This window comes from Capsicum annuum, chromosome 1 (genome assembly GCF_002878395.1).
Source record: "Capsicum annuum cultivar UCD-10X-F1 chromosome 1, UCD10Xv1.1, whole genome shotgun sequence".
NCBI classification, from domain to species: Eukaryota; Viridiplantae; Streptophyta; class Magnoliopsida; order Solanales; family Solanaceae; genus Capsicum; species Capsicum annuum.
Genome location: NC_061111.1, coordinates 107916965 through 107934434, shown reverse-complemented (window position 1 = coordinate 107934434; position 17470 = coordinate 107916965).

The window sequence follows — 17470 nt, the reverse complement described above, 5'->3', positions numbered from 1 at the left end:
CTGCATGTAATGCATTGAGATAGTTTGATAGAGAAAAAAAATCTACAGAGTTAGGAAGTTAGGGAAAACACAGTCCTAGTATTCATCCCATATTGATTTCAACCTAAAGCGATCAAAATTTGTTACTATTGTTATTGTTCTAAAAAAAGCCCCCCATTTACTTTTCTACACTTTTCCAATTACTTCAACAAGTTCATGGTAAAGATTTGATCTATCCTTATGGGTTCGACCCAACCTTTATTGGATTATATATTTGACAATAATCATGTTATACTTTTGTGAAGGTATAATCCTGGACATCATCACCCTCTACCGTAGCCGATAACTCAAAGAGGAGATATAGATATGGAGATTGGGATTAAGTATTATATAGTATATGGGTTTCGGACCCCCCGTGTGTCCTACTTAGAAGCGCTGAGCTCGGTAGGTGTATATAAAGGTTATACGATAACCTCAATCATATTACATCATCATCATTATCATTCTTATTATATTTCATCCATTTATGCATCTTCAGTGTTGTGTTTTCATATTTTATCTAATGTATATTTCTTAGAAGTACATGTTTTGACCTATGTCCTATAATTAGAACTATTAGCGAAGATGGTGTGAGTTACCGTTTGGGATTTTTTCTACTTGGAGGTTATTTTCTACTTTGCTCAGTCAGCCTATCATACCTACTGAGTACAAGTGGACCAAACTCATCCCTACTGTGCCTTTTTGGTATAGATCCAAGTAAAAGTGCATTGCGCGATAGTTGAGTTCGGGTGGTGATTTGATACATTTGAGGTATTGGTTGCGCTATGCTATAAGAGTTTACTTTCAACCTTACCCTATCTAGTTATATCTTCTTTGTGTTCAGAAACTGACTTGTGCCTTTTTTTTTATTTGGATTTGCAATTGTATTTTAGACTTCAAGTTGTATGTAGGTTGTTCTTATACTGTGACACCAGATTTTTAGATGGTTTATTGTATTATTATGATTTAGACTTCTGCTATCTTAGTGCATGTATGATATGACTTTACTTTAGAAGTCTTGACTTGGGATTTATGTTATGATTTTCATTTACATACCAGGTTGGGCAATGATTCACTTGTCAAGGATTATCCATAACAAGTGTTATCATGACCTAAGTTTTTAGGTCACGAAAAATTGATATTAAAGCATCCAAGTTCATTGATCTCATTAGTGTAAGAATAGGGTGTCTGGTAGAATTTTGTGGATCAGTACATTGACGTCCATATCTATCTTTGATAGAAAATAAGATATATTTAGGAAACTTCCTTAAGTTGTTCCTTATCGTGCGAGGTTTTCCATACCTTATATTCTAAATTGAGTTTCACTCTTTTTTGCACAGATGGTGAGGACTAGATCCCATGATTTTAAGGGATGTTGAGCCGACATCCGAGGAAGGAGTCAAACCTAGGGGATGAGCTAGGGGTCACAAACTAGCTCAAGGTAGAGGACGAGCATGAGGATCTTCCCCTTTCATAGGTAGTAATAGGGGGATCTCCCCTGATCCTGAGCTTGATCATGCTAGAGATGTGGGTCCTAAGTAGGTTCCACAAAATACTACTACCCCACTCTTAGAGGGTTTATTAATTTATTTGTCGACTCATCTGAAGGGTGTTCTTTTGAGTGCAACCAGTATTCCTCTAGCTCCAAGTATTATACCTCCATTTGTGCCAGAGACTACTTATGGTGTTTCTCTAATTTTGAGTGGGGTTCCTTCATCAATACCGACATCTACTTATGGTAGTCTGCAGGCTCCGAGCATTGTTTCTTCTTTTGTCTTAATATCTGAGTACGGTAGTTTGAGTTTACGGGTTTACCCTTTATTTATGTTACCTCCTCAGGTGGGATCACAGCCTGCCAGATTTACTATGCCACCTGTTGCTTTGGGTCTTGTTATGTCTTTTGAGGATAATAAAAGGTTTAAGAGATTTACTTGCTTGGGTTCACCCAGGTTTAATGGTGTTGTGGGTGAGGATGCCTATGAGTTCTTGATTGATTATTGGAAGAAGTTTTATAATATTAGATTGCTTGAGTCACATGGACTTGCTTATACTACTTATCATCTATGAAATATAGTCGAAGATTAGTGGAGTTCACTTGTTAGTTGTATACCACTTGGTTTTCCAGAGATGACTTGGTAGCTGTTTGTTGAGACATTTTTTGATAGGTCTGTACCATAAAGTTTGAGGGATCAGATAAGATGGGTTTGATCACTTAGAGTAGGGCTCTATGATTATTATCGAGTATGAGGCATGCTTCTATATCTTTTCCAGATAATCTATTTCCAGTATTACCACCAAGTCTGAGAAGATTTAGAAGTTTGTGAAGGGATTAAATACTATTTTCTAATTAGCTACTGCCCAGATGGTAGTGTTAGGGGCATCAGAGTGTAATGGATCATTCAAAGATGACTGAGTCAATTGATCCTTCGAGCATTTTAGGAAGGAACGAAGAGGGTGCACCATTAAGGTAAGTTTAGTTTCACACCTCTTGAGGTAGATGTTTTAGATATTCCCATAGGTACCATGGTGGATTGGTACAGGTAGATTTATAGGATTCAGGTAGTAGGTATTTTGGTTTAGCGACTTTGGGTAGTCAGGCGTCGTCCTAGGGTGGTTGTTCTATCTCAGTTGTATCTCTTCAGACTGCGTTGGTCCATAGAGTTTACTATGCATATGTTGAGTTTGGTCATTTGGCCAAGGATCTCCCCTTCATATTTTTAGGCCTACTCTTATATTGACAGCGAAACGTGATCCTCAAGGTGGTAGAGGTGCTACTGGAGATTTGAGAGAAAGAGGTAGTGGTGCCCGTTGTGGTGGTCGTAGGGCTTCTCAATTTGGTGGAATACATGGACGTGCTATGCTATACCGGTCAGACCTGAGGTAGAGTCTTTCGACGTTGATATCACAGGTATCATCCCTATTTTTTTGATTGCATCTATGTTATTTGATTTAGGATTGACTTTCTCCTATATGTCTTTATATTTTGTTTCAAGTTTTGATTCTAATAGTGAGGCTCCTACCATGCCTATTTATGTATCTACCCCCATAAGATACTCTTTAGTGCTGGATCAGGTGCACCGATCTTGTGTTGAGACCTTTGCTGGCTGTAAGACTTGGATAGGTCTTATTATCCTAGATATGGTAGAGTTTGATGTCCTCTTGGGTTTGGATTGGTTAAATCCCTACCATGTTGTTCTATATTGTTATGTTAAGACTGTGATTTTAGCATTGTCGGGTGTGCAAAGGATAGCTTGGAAGAGTATGTTTCATTCGGGTCCCAAGAGAATTTTATCCTTTCTTCAGGCTGGTCGTTTGGTAGAAAATGGATGTTTGTCTTATTTGGCCTTTATTCATGATATTAATGTTGATTCACCACCTCCTTTGGATTCTGTCCATATTGTTCATGAGTTCATGGATGTCTTTCCTCTGGATTTGTCTAGTATACCTTTGGATTGTGATATTAACTTTGCTATTGATGATGAGTCGGGTAACAAGCCTGACACGACTCAACCTGGGGCCTTGTCGTGATGGGAGTCCCAAGTCCGACTGGGACCGGAGACCACCTTCGTTACCCAACCCAACCTCCAACCGCCTGGCCTGAGTTGTCTGAATTTCGAGCATATGACAGGATAGCATAACTATCCAAATTTCAGACTCTGGGATAGATCTATTACTGAGACCAATCCAACTGAGTCCAACCATCTAAACCCAACCAATAGCCAAACCAAAGCACAAAACATAACAATATGAGTTCCATAATAGTTAAATGTAATCCCAAAATAAAAGAGGATCGAACAATGAGAAATTAAGTCCTTCGATATCATCCCCAATACCAATGCCAATACCAATGCTGATACTAATACCGATCCCGCCCATACCAACCCATAGTAATTCCACAAAAGCCTCTAAGCAAAAGAATACCAAAATCCAGTTGGGACATGCCCCCAACAACAACCAAAACCAATATCCATAAATAAACCAAAATATAAAATAAGATCCATGAAATAAAGCCTTTCAAAAGATGGAAGCTAACCATTCCAATCCAGTAGTTGATCTCGAATGTCCGATAGCTAAGCAGGAGGAGTGGAATGGTTGGTTCCTGCATCGCGTAGGGATACAACCACCTGAAGACGAGTTAGCGGGTGAACGCTGGCACGAACTCAGGATAAAGATAAAATAAAAATAATGCCAACTAGAAAAACCAATTAAACCGACCATATGGATATAAACCTACATATATATAGCCATGTCTAGAAAGGGGACTGGGTTTAGCATGCAGTTAAAATGATTTACCTAGGTATGTGAAGCTTAACTGTCCTTAACCACCCACAGGCTATATGGGTCCAGTGTAACCCCTGAATGGGCCCCTATGTGTGTAGCCGCACGAATCGGAGATACCATAAGAGTAAGGGATTCCCAAGTACCCTCACCATCCATGATACATATATACAATGTACTTAGAGGAATCCCGCGTACTCTTAGTGTCATAAAAGGGTCGCCATGACCTACCCCTCATGTCAGTAAACATAAGTTTTTCAATGATCGTTCATTGAAATGCCACTTTCACGGTTAGATATCACACCCCTCATTATTGTCCAATTAAAACCATTTCCAACCAAGCAATCCATTATTCCATTTATTACTTACCGAGGCTATGAGTAGTGGTATCTTCATACTGACTATAACTTGCAAGTATTCTCCTTAGCCAAACCTTTTTAAGATAAAGGGATTCCTGTGTATCCATTTACCAAGTTAACTTAGAGAATTCCCATGTACCCCAAAGTGTTCCATTATTAAGTTGCTTGGGGGAGTCCCATGCACCCCACAAGTTGTTCCAGTAACATGTTTACTTGGGGGATTCCATTGTACCCCATAAGGAGTTCAATTAACCATAATCATGACCACCAAACCATTCTATTTAAACCGTTCCAAACCATTTAGCCATTTAGGGTTCCATTACTAAGTTTAAACCATGCAATAGTTCCATTAAAATCCAACAATGTAGTGAAAGCATTCTCGTAGACATTTTATCAAACATATTGGGGGCATAGTATTTCCAAAACTAAAGCCAATTATCAAATAACCATTCCCAGGCAACCAATTATCCAAAACCACTATTAAATCATATAAAAACATAATTAAAACATGGGAAAACTATAAGCAAGCATTTATAACCAAAACCCCCAAATTATATTTGAAAATCTAAACCATACAATAATCAACCATGAAAACATTGTATAAAACCATGCCTTTAGTTGGAACTAACAATGAGGGAAGAGAACATTCCTTAAACCAAGAATCTAATGGAGAGAAATAACCAACCCAAGCCCCAAATTAATCCTTAAGATAAAACGCTAGCCTTCCTTTACCTAAATATTTTAGAAAGAATTGTATAGTGTTTAATAAAAGTTTCTAAGTGTTAATGAATAGAAAAATAGGGCAAATAACCTCCCAATAGGAATATTAGTCGGGTGGACTAATTAGGTTAAGTGTGTAAATGTCCATATTTCCCTCACTTAAACTCCTAGAAATCCCATTAGGTGGGTACACTATCCATACTAGTCGTACTCTCAAATACGAGTGGTACCCACTACTCGTACCCAAGGCCATCTCCCTTAGATCTAACACTGTCCAAGGTACGAATCTCTCCAAACCATGTTGTATCCAAGTATATGACTAGTACCCCTGATCCATTTCCCTAACAGAATAGAATCACCAGAGAATTTAACATTGACGACCATACTAGTACATGGTACAACTCGTACCCTAGCTTACAGCTCATGGTGAGCCACTCATACTCAGATCCAACTTAAGTTACCAAGTCTAAGACTAAGTGAAGTAACCAAACAACCTGTACCCACCAATACGATTCGTACCACCCAAGTCTTACCCATTCCAGAAACCAAATCCAACTCACCAACCAAAACTGGTCAGCATACGACTAACCCATACCACTCATATCCCAGTGTACTTATCATTTCCCCTAGTCGTATCCTGTCTATAGACCAAAAATCCAGGAAATTTTCCAAGGGCCAGGAACCCAGGGTGTTTCAGTCTCCCCAACTAGTAACATTCATCCCCGAATGATGGACAAATTAGGGTAACCACAAGCATGATTCATTTGCATTATCAAGTATCAATCCAACCCTTAACCAAATTAGGAAACACAGATGCAAAGATATTAATCTTTTCTTTAACAAACTCAAAAAATAAAGATATGTTCAAGAACACGTACCTTCCGCATGAATCTCAAGACCAAAAAATAGATGCGAGTACTTGGACTTCTTGTCCTCCTCTGCTTACCATGTAGCCTCTTCCACCTTGTGGTTCCTTTATAGAACCTTAAACGAGGCCACATCCTTGGTCCACAGCAAAAAAATTGTCGATCCAGTGCCTCAACTGGTACCTCTCCATAAGACAGAGAATTTGAGATACCCAAGACCTCCAAGGGAACCACCGAAGCAGGATCACCAAGACACTTCCTCAATATGGAGACATGAAATATTGGATGAATGGAGCTCAACCTAGAAGGAAACTCCAATTCATAAGCAATATTACTAACCCTCCGCAAAATCACATAAGGACCAATTAACTGGGGACTGAGCTTCCCCTTTTTACCAAATTGCATTACTCCTTTTATGAAAGATACCATTAGGAATACCTTATCCCCAACCTCAAACTCTAAATCTCTAGGTCTTACATCTGCATAGAACTTTTGGCAGCTTTGGGCAGCCTTAAGCCTATCCTGAATCACATTCACCTTTTTCATAGCCTGATAAACCAAATGCGAACCAAACATGTTCACCTCACCAAGCTCAAACCATCCAATCGGAGATCTATACCTTCTACTATACAATTCCTTAAAAGGGGCCATACCAATACTAGAATGATATCTATTGTTTTGAGCAAACTTTACCAAAGGTAGATGCTCAAACCAATTGCCACCATAATTAATCACACATGCCCGAAGCATATCCTACAATGTCTGAATAGTCCTTTCCGCTTGCCCATGATGAAACGCAGTACTCAGACTTACCTTAGTACCCAATTCCTTCTGAAAAAACTGCCAGAAATAAGATGAAAACTGTGTATCATGATCATAGATAATCAAAACAGGTACCCCATGCAGATTCAAAACCTTTTAAAGATACAAATTTGCATAATCCTTTGCCGAAAAGGTAGTCCTCACTGGTAAAAAGTGAGCTGACTTCGTCATCTTATCCATGATGACCCAAATTGAATTGAATTGGTTCCTCGACAGAGGAAGATCCGTAATAAAATCCATATTGATCACCTCCCATTTCCACTTGGGCAAATCAATTTCTTAATACAACCCTCCAGGCCTCATGTGCTCAACTTTAACTTTTTGACAGACCATGCACCTGGCTAAAAAATCAGCCACGTCACTTTTCATACCATTCCACCAATATCTCTTTGAGATCATGATATATCTTCGTAGAATCGGGTGAAAAACATAGCGTAATTCATGTGCTTCAGCCAAGATCCTTTGTCGCAACCCATCTATGTCAAGAACACACAACCTCCCTTAGTACCGTAAAGTATCACTACTACTAATCTCGAATACCCTTTTTCCCACCTATATTAATCTTGATTTCAATCAATATAGGATTTAGAACTTGCTTCTCTTTAATCTCTGCACCGAGAGATGATCTAACCACTTCCTATACCAATATATCACCATCCTCAGAGTCCAAGAGACAAACTCTAAGATTAGCCAACTGGTGAATATCCTTCACCAATTCCTGCTTCTCCTTATCCACATGAGCTAAACTCACCATGGATAACCTGCTAAGAGCATCAAAAATAATATTAGCCTTACCTATATGATAGTGAAGACTCATATCATAATCCTTGAGAAGCTCTAACCATCTCCTCTGCCTGAGATTTAGCTTCTTCTAAGTGAACACATACTGCAGACTCTTATGATAAAAAAAAATGTCTACGTGCACCCCATACAGATAATGCTGCCATATTTTTAAAGCAAAAACCACAACCAACAGCTTCAAATCAACAACAACAACAACAACAACAAACCCAGTGTATTCCCACTTAGTGGGGTCTGGGGGGGGGTAAGATGTACGCAGTCCATACCTCTACCTCTGATGAAGTAGAAAGGCTGTTTCCGAAAGACCCCCGGCTCAAGTCACGAGATATCACACAAACACATAGTACAGCACAGAAGCAGATGACATAACATAGATACGGCACCCATAAGGAATATAAAACAGAGTAAAGCAGGAATGCAGGAATATAAAGCAGAGGAAAGCACACAGATTCGTAATAAACATGGAACACGGAACACGGAACACTGAATACGGAATCATACCAGGAATACACCCCCACCAATTAATTCCCTACACTAGCGACCCGGACTGGCCCTAATCCTCTGCCGTAATTCGCATCTTCCAGACCTTCCTATCTAGGGTCATGTCCTCGGTGAGCTGTAACTGTTCCATGTCCCGCCTAATCACCTCACCCCAGTACTTCTTCGGTCTACCCCTACCCCGTTTAAAACCATCCAACGCTAGCCTCTCACACCTACGGACCGGAGCATCCATGCCCCTCCTCTTCACGTGTCCGAACCATCTCAGTCGTGCTTCCCGCATCTTACACTCCACTGAAGTCACACCAACCTTCTCCCGGATAGTCTCATTCCGAACTCTATCCCCTCGGGTCAGTCCACACATCCAGCGCAACATCCGCATTTCTGCCACCTTCATTTTTTGGATCAGTAGGATAATTCCTTCCATGCACCTTCAACTGCCTCGAAGCATAGGCAATTACCTTCCCATGCTGCATCAAAACACAACTAAGTCCCACCCTAGATGCATTACAATAAACCACAAACCCCTCATTACCTTCAGGTAATATCAAAATCAGAGCTGCAGTTAGCTTATCCTTAAGCTTCTCAAAACTTCCTTTACACACTTCTGACCAAGAAATTTACTTTATTTTGAGTTAACATAGTCAAAGGAGCAGCTATCAAAGAAAATCTATCCATAAACTGCTTATAATACCCAACCAAACCCAAGAAGCTCTGAATATCGATTGGAGTCATAGGTCTAGGCCACCTTTTCACCACCATAACCTTTTGAAGATCCATTGTGATCCCCTCACTAAAAATAATATGACCCAAGAAACTTACAGCATTCAACTAAATCTCACACTTAGAGAACATAACATACAACTGTTATTCCTTCAAGGTATGCAACACCATATGGAGAGGATTGGCATGATCTACCTTACTTTTAGAATACACCAAGATATCATCAATAAACACAATGACAAAGAGATCCAAGAACTGCCTGAAAACCCTATTCATCAAATCCATAAATGTCGTCGAGGCATTAGTCAAGCCAAATGACATAACAAAGAATTTAAAGTGCCTATACCAAGTACAAAAAGCCATCTTACGAATATCCTTCTCCCTAATATTAAGCTGATGATAACAAATCAAAGGTCTATCTTCAAAAAGAACTTGGCCCCTTCCAACTGATCAAATAAGTATTTATCCTTAGAAGAGGATACTTATTCTTGACCGTTACCTTATTCAACTGTCGATAGTCAATGCACATCCGAAGGGAACCATCCTTCTTGCTCATAAACAACACCTGTGCACCCCACGGGGATGCACTAGGACAAATAAACCCCTTATCCAGAAGATCCTTAAGTTTCTCCTTGAAATCTCTCAACTCAGCCGAAGCCATTCTATAAGGAGAAATATATATTGGACGAGTGTCCAAAATCAAATCAATACCAAACTCAATCTCCCTATTCGGAGGAACACCAAGAAGAGCATCTAGTAAAACCCCAGGAAACTTATTTAACTCTAAAATCGAGTGAAAAGAAGGACCCTTCAAGTTAGAAGCTTTAACCTGAACCAAGTTAAGAAGACACCTTTTGGAGATTAATATTTAATACCTAAGATAAGAAATAAAACCTTTCCCTAGGAGCTAGGGAACCACCCTCCCACTCTATAACCAGTTCACCAGTGAACCTAAAGACAACCTTATGGGTCCAAAAATCTAAGGACGCGTAACAATAGTGTAATCAATTCATCCCTAAAATAACATCAAAATCCACCATATCCATCTCTAACGGATCTACCAAGGTCTGTTTGCTACCAACAGATACCATACACCCCTATAGACTCTTTTAGTAATAACTGAGTTACCTATCGGGGTAGAATAGAAAAATGATCTAGAATAACCTCAAAATCAAAACCAAAATATACAGCCACATATGGGATCACATAAAAAAAATGGATATAGGGTCATATAGAAAAAAGTGGACCTTGGATCAAGTAGACAATACACGTCACAAGAAATAAGTTGTAACATACCAGTTATGACATCAGGTGATGCCTCAAATTCCTGTTGAGATACAAGATCATACAACCAATTTTGGCCAGTGCTAGTTCTAGTACAAGAAGCAGGAGCAGACACAGAAGCAGCACCACTAAGTGCAGAAGCAGGAGATGAAGAAACTGGAGCTTTGACCGCTCCTAAAGCACCCTTACCAATCGGACAGTTTTTGAGCATATGGCTTGGCTGGACACATTTAAAACATATGTCCCTCCCTTCATCATAAAATCCCCAAAGAAGACCACTACAGAACTGGCAAGGAGGACACTAAGAAGCCGATTGTGCCCCACTCGGCTGATATTAGAAATCTTGTGCTAAAAAATTATCACCACCTAGATAATGTCTGTCACCTGACTATTTTGGGTAAGGAGCACTAGAAGTAAAGAAGGAACCAAAACTTCCTTACTTTTTCTTCGATCATTTGCCACTATCCCGACCACCCTATTATTAAGCACCACCATGCTCGGAGAACATGCTTCTCTTACCCTAAATTTCACCACACTCTATATGATTCTTCTTTTAATCCTCCACCTACTGCAGTGGACAACCAACTTTAAAATATCTATATCCTTAATTAGCAAAGCAGTCTTGCTTTCAAGGATTAAATCTCGAGATACCCCAGAAGTGAAATTTTTCATCCTCACCCTTATATCATCCACCAAATAAAATACCTAGACTTTGAACCATTTAGAAACTTTTTTTTTGAAGTTACTGGGGTGGGTACAACTAGGGGCATGAGTCGTACCCTTTGGATATGAGTCATATCCTCCTTTCTCTTCCCTCTTATACCCTAAGCCTTGTGGTAATGGTTACTTACTTTCCTAGGTATGAGTGATCCTCCTCCCAATTGTATCTAAGTTTACGAGTCGTACACAACCTAATCATATAGAGTAAAGTCTTAACTTAGAATAAACTATTTTTGGTACGGCTGAAGTGTACGAGTGAGGAAATGAGTCATACCTTATGGATATGACTCAATGGTGGGTAGTCGTACCCTAACCAGTATGGATAACCTAGGAGTAGTCTAGGGTATGATTTAGGGTACCACTCATAAAATAGGGTACGGTTCCTTAAGTCAGTCACGGGCTTATTTTTCGGCTTTAAGTTGAGGACCTTATGGTTATTTCCTACCCCAAAAACCCTAAGTACCCTCACTATGTAAGTGTATATGGCCTCCTAAAATATATTTTTGAGTGGATCAAACATCTAAAACTATCTTTCAAACATATTTTGGAAGAATTAGAGGCTAGGGTTCAAGGGTGTCCATCTAGGAGCAAGAGGAGTCAAGTTTCTTGGGTGCATCAAGTTGTTTAAGTCATGTAACTCTCACCCTTGTTAAATAACTCAAAAACTATATATTTCACACTTGGATTAGTAAGTGTACATAGAGATTTTGAAATTAAATGTTACGGGTTTTGATGCCTTGTGATGAATAATGTCTACCCTTGTTTAGACTTATGTTGATGCATGTTATTTTTAATGTTTTCCATGTGTGGGAACTTGTTGTTTATAGATTAACAAAGGGGTTTTGAAGAAACCCTAGTATTGATGATTTTTTCTTTGAAATTGGCCATGGTAAAGGCATGACCACAAGGTGTTTGTGAAAATGTATAAGTGAAATGACTAGTTACATATTGATGAGGCATTAAACTAGGGTAATGGACCAACTAGTATGAGTGGTTGCTAAATCAAAATGTGATGGCATTGTTAGCCATATAATTGTTAAATTGTGACTTGTTTATTTGATGGCTAATAAAGGGTCAAATTCCCTAAATTATGCTATTAAATTGTGTTGAAACTAGAGTGTGTTGTATGTATGCTAATAAAGAATGTATGATTGAGTAAGGGTATTGAGGACCACAATTTGAACTGAATGATAAATTAAATTAAGGCCTTGGACCATTGAAGTATAAATTGATAGGTAGGTTAACGTCCTTTAAGTGATGGTTTGAATGCATATTGATACATGGGCAAGGGGTTAAAGTCCCAATGTCAACTAATGATAGTTGTGATAGCTTATGGTTTGAGTCCCTTGCCTAACAAACTGGATTAAGGTTAAAGTCCCTTTCCTAATGAAAAGTCTCGAGGTTAAACTTCCTTGCATAAAGAGATATCTTGAGGTTAAAGTACCTCACTGAATGAAATGGCTTATGGTTCATGAGGTTAGAGTCCTTTGTCTAACAAATGGGCATAAGGTTGGAGTCCCTTGCCTAGATGATTATGTGGTTAGAGTCCTTTGTTTGAATGAATGTGTATAAACTATATGGTTTAAGTCCTTGACTAATGAATGTGTATGCATGGTTAGTCCCATGTCTAATGATAATGTGAATATGGTTAAAGTCCTCTGTCTAGTTAAAATGTTTGAATCTGTATAAGTACTGACCACTATACGAGTCTATGGTACAACTCGTACCTTGTCTTACAGCTCATGGTGAGCCACTCATACTCAGATCCAACTCAAGTTACCAAGTCTAAGACTAAGTAAAGTAACCAAACAACCTGTACCCACCGATACAGCTTGTACCACCCAAGTCATACCCATTTCAGAAACAAAATCCAACCCACCAACCAATATTGGTCAACTGTAACACCCCGATTTATTGAATCGGAATGCTACATGGTGCTTATGACCTCGAAGGAACACAAGCTAACCCATGACTGATATTCGTACCTGTACACTGCATAATATATATATAAAATGTAGAAAATACGAACAGCAGGCCATAAGGTTAAACTGAATAAAATATTTGACAAATCATAACATCCATATGGGGTAACAACTATCCAAAACAACTGAAGTCTGAAACAAATCTAAACTTAATCTGAAAGCCTCTAAATACTATCTGAATAAGGAGTTGAAGGAACATGTCTCCAACTAACTCCATCTAGCAAAACTGAACTGAAATAATGAATAAAATAATATCGTCCTCGAATGGATGAAGACTCATTGTTACTTTGCGATTGGAATTCTACTGTTGATTTGTGTCTCTGGACCTATGGTGTAACATGAAAAAAAGCACCATGGCGCATATGCATCAGTACGTGGGAATGTACTGAGTATACAAGTGAGGTACGCTAAATACAAAAGGGCTTACATGCATGAACAATGCTAACTGACTAACTAATATGAACGTGAGAGGGCAAACATGCATACATAGTAACTGGAATCGTGAATGCATAATAATCTAGCTTTGTATGCTAATACATATTTTACTGATAACTATCATGATGATACTTTAGTTCTGATAACATGGGTGACTGTGTCTGACAGTCCTGAATCTGATGGAACTATCTGAGTTCCGTACTGCAACTAAATTTAACTATATCAGATAATCCTGATATACTGAAATCTGAAGAACTATTTGAGTTCTTTTACTGAGGTTGAGACTAAAACTGTGGGAGGTAGTTGTTTAACTGACATGCCCCATAGGTCTCATTATGGCTAAGATGGGGTCCAATCTCTGCCTTGACTGGAAGGATATTAATACTATGCCACTGGTAAGGACAACTAAGGGTAACCCTCATTTGATGGTGTTCCTGAAGGAGAACGGTAGGGCCCTCATCTGATGGTGTTAAGCCACCTTATCAACCCTCATCTGACAGTGTTGATGTCTCAACCTATGCTGGCTACATAGTTCTGGAATGCAAGGATGAATGCTAAGACTCAAACCCTCATCTAGCAGTATGTGTTCCCATCTTTGGGTTAACTCGGTGCTAACTTCTACTCCCATCTGAAGAGACCTAACATGATTTACTGACTGTACGTGGAATCATCTTACTAAATTCCATTGACTGATGAAATACTACTGATATCTGATAACTGACTGAGATCATGAGGTTTCCTGAGTCACATGACTGACTAAATTCTACTGAATTATGGCTTGATTTTGGATATCAAAAAAGATGACATGGCTCTAGGCACACAACTATATTTTTTGGGTACGAATACCCCCAGGACTAGATAGAAAGAAACTGACACATATGACTGACTTGATCATACTATTAAAGTCAATAATTTACAATATCATAAGTAGAGGATGTCATACTAATCATGATTGTTAACATCTTATATATAAGAAGAGGGATTTCATACCATATGTATATACTTGCATAGCTTCAATATCATGCTCATTCTACACCACAACCATAACACATAACAATAGCGTGGAATTCATGTGAAATCATAAAGCATAGAGCATGGAATTCATATCAAATTATAATGGTTAATATTGTCTTGCCATTTAGATACTATTGAGTCATGGAAACTTGATTTATAGCATTCTAAGCATTTTATCAAACACTTTGCATGCACTCTTTAAGGCATAGTTGTATTCACAAATTTGCACCACACTAAAACCACCCAACTTCATGGGTTCCAATTACATGATAATAACCTTCATGAAAATTCATTAATTTACTACTCTATAGCACAAACAACAACAACCAACATGAATACAATCATATCACCACAAAACATTCATGATTTAGTATTTAAAGATGGATTCTTGAACTCCACGGATGAAAGAAATCCGTGGATGAACAATACGCATACCTAACTCAAGGTTCTTGATGTTTTTGAACTTGAAGAATTTGAAATCCTTTGATTCTTGAAGAATTTTGGGTTTTACTCTTGGAGATTAAATTTAAAGAGAAACCCTAATTTTTGTTTGTGAAATAATAATAAGCAAAATGGTTGAATTCAGACTTATCTAGGCATATATAGGCAAGTGGTAAGTGACCAAAATACCCCTGCCAAAATGCCCTTAAATTGCTGGAGAAAATATTTCTGATGGCATCCGTGATAGGCCATTAGGTTGGTGATAGGCCGTTACAGATTGTCGTCACTAAAGGGTCGAATTTTTGAGTTTCTAGTTAAGGTCTGACGACATTGGTGATAGGCCATCAAGGGCGTGATGGCGCATCACAAAATGTCATCACCGGGGTCAGAAATCTGCCCAGGTCTGACGATATTGGTGATAGGCCATCACGGGCATGACGGCGCATCACGATTGTCGTCACAAAGTTTTCAGCATGACATACTGGAGTAAAATGGGCATAACTCCTTGCTTTGATATCGGATTTAGGCGAAATTGGTATCGTTGAAAAGATAATTCATTTATATATCTGTTGGTGGGTCATGAACTTAGAAATTCATAGTATAACGAGAGATATACTCATTTGAAGTTAGCTATACCAATATCCTTCTTAAGAATTTAATCGGTAAGGAGATATTTTGATTCGTCTGATAGCTAGGACACTTTTGAGGACTTAATATGCATCAACCTTGATCATAGAACTACCAAAGAACTAAAATTTATTACTCATGAGTTTGAAACATGATCCTAAAAATGTCTGAATTTTTGGGGTATTACAATATCTCCCCTTTGGGAACATTAGTCCTCGAATGAGACTGACTAAGTTGAGATTACTAATGTACTGGCCTTACTTAAGGGATGCAACATTTGAAACATGATGACCTAACTGATCTGAATGATAGGCTGAATATATCTGAACATACTGAACATGCATATTTAATGTATAACTGACAAGCTGAACTCATGCATATCTGATGCATGATTACGTGACTGAACTGTTACATGTATGCATAACTGAATGCAATGATATTTAGTACCAAATCAGTAAATGGAATTATGAACAGGAAACTAATTAAGCTTAAGGAGAACTGTTACCTTAAGCTTGATCTGAATTGGGGAAGAAGAGGTGAGGATACTTGGTATGCATATCTGCTTCTTCTTCCCAATTAGCTCCCTCAACAGACTAGTTTCGCCAAAGAACTTTGACTAGAGGGAATTTTTTGTTCCTCAGTCTAAGAGTGATAGTCCAGAATTTCGATCGGAATTTCCTCATAGGATAGACTATTCTGTATGTCAACGCTCTGAATAGGGACTACAACTGTTGGGTCTATGCACTTCTTGAGAAATTAGACATGGAAGACTGGATGGATTGAAGCTAGATCTGAAGGCAATTCGAGCTCATAAGCTACCCTGCCTTGTACACTGCATAATATATATATATATAAAATGTAGAAAATACGAACAACACACCTTGGGTTGATAGGATCTAATAATTCATCATCCCCCAAATCATCATCATTAGGATTAGGAAGACGCGTCGGTTGGCCATCGGTCTAGCAGAGCGGCTAATCTTTCAGTATCTTGGGGGTCTGCCATTCTGCCAATCAACTATGGTTCCAGATGTACTGGTAATAACGGTGCACCTGATCTCTGTGTGCTTGGCATACACAATAACCACCCTGCAAAAAACAAAAACAACAAAGGTAAAATTTAGAAAACTTAATCAAAGGTCAATTAACAAACATAAACTTAATTGACAACTGTATTCCCCAGCAATGGAACCAAAATTTGATACACCCAAATTACACCTCTCATATGAGAGAGTAAGTGATCGATGTCAAATATAGAACCCAACTAGGTTGGATGTCCAATCCCACAGGGAATACCGTGTTCACTAAGCATTGTGATTGTTATCATACTATTTATCAAAGGTTCCTAAATAAAAGGGGCTTTGATTTATAGATTATGTTCTAAATAATTGCAATAGAGTTGTCCCAACTAATGATTCTTTTTGCAAGTAGTAATTCAATGATATTAAACAAACTAGATTTATGGTTACCAAGATGCTTAAATAGTTAGGGTTGTGATTCACTTTTGTGTTCCAATTAGTAACTTTAATTTCAAGAGTAGCTGAATCTTATTGTTTACCCATTAGTTTCTCAACCTAAATGGATAGTATATCCATTAATTCTCTCAAACTTAAATAATGCATTGATTATTCAACTATTTTCTCATGTAGGTTAATCATGTTAAGGCATTTGCCATAAATCCAAAGGTTAAAGCCTCTAGATTTCATGTAAACCCTTTTTTTTTCAACAAACACTTTTCTATTCGAACAAGTGATGTTCTTGGGCTCACCTTTCAAGTTTACAACCAAGAAAAGTCATTAAAATAAAGAAGAGTTTATTCTATGTCAATTACACATGGACTCAATTAGAATCACAACCCAAATCAGTTTTCACATAGTTATAA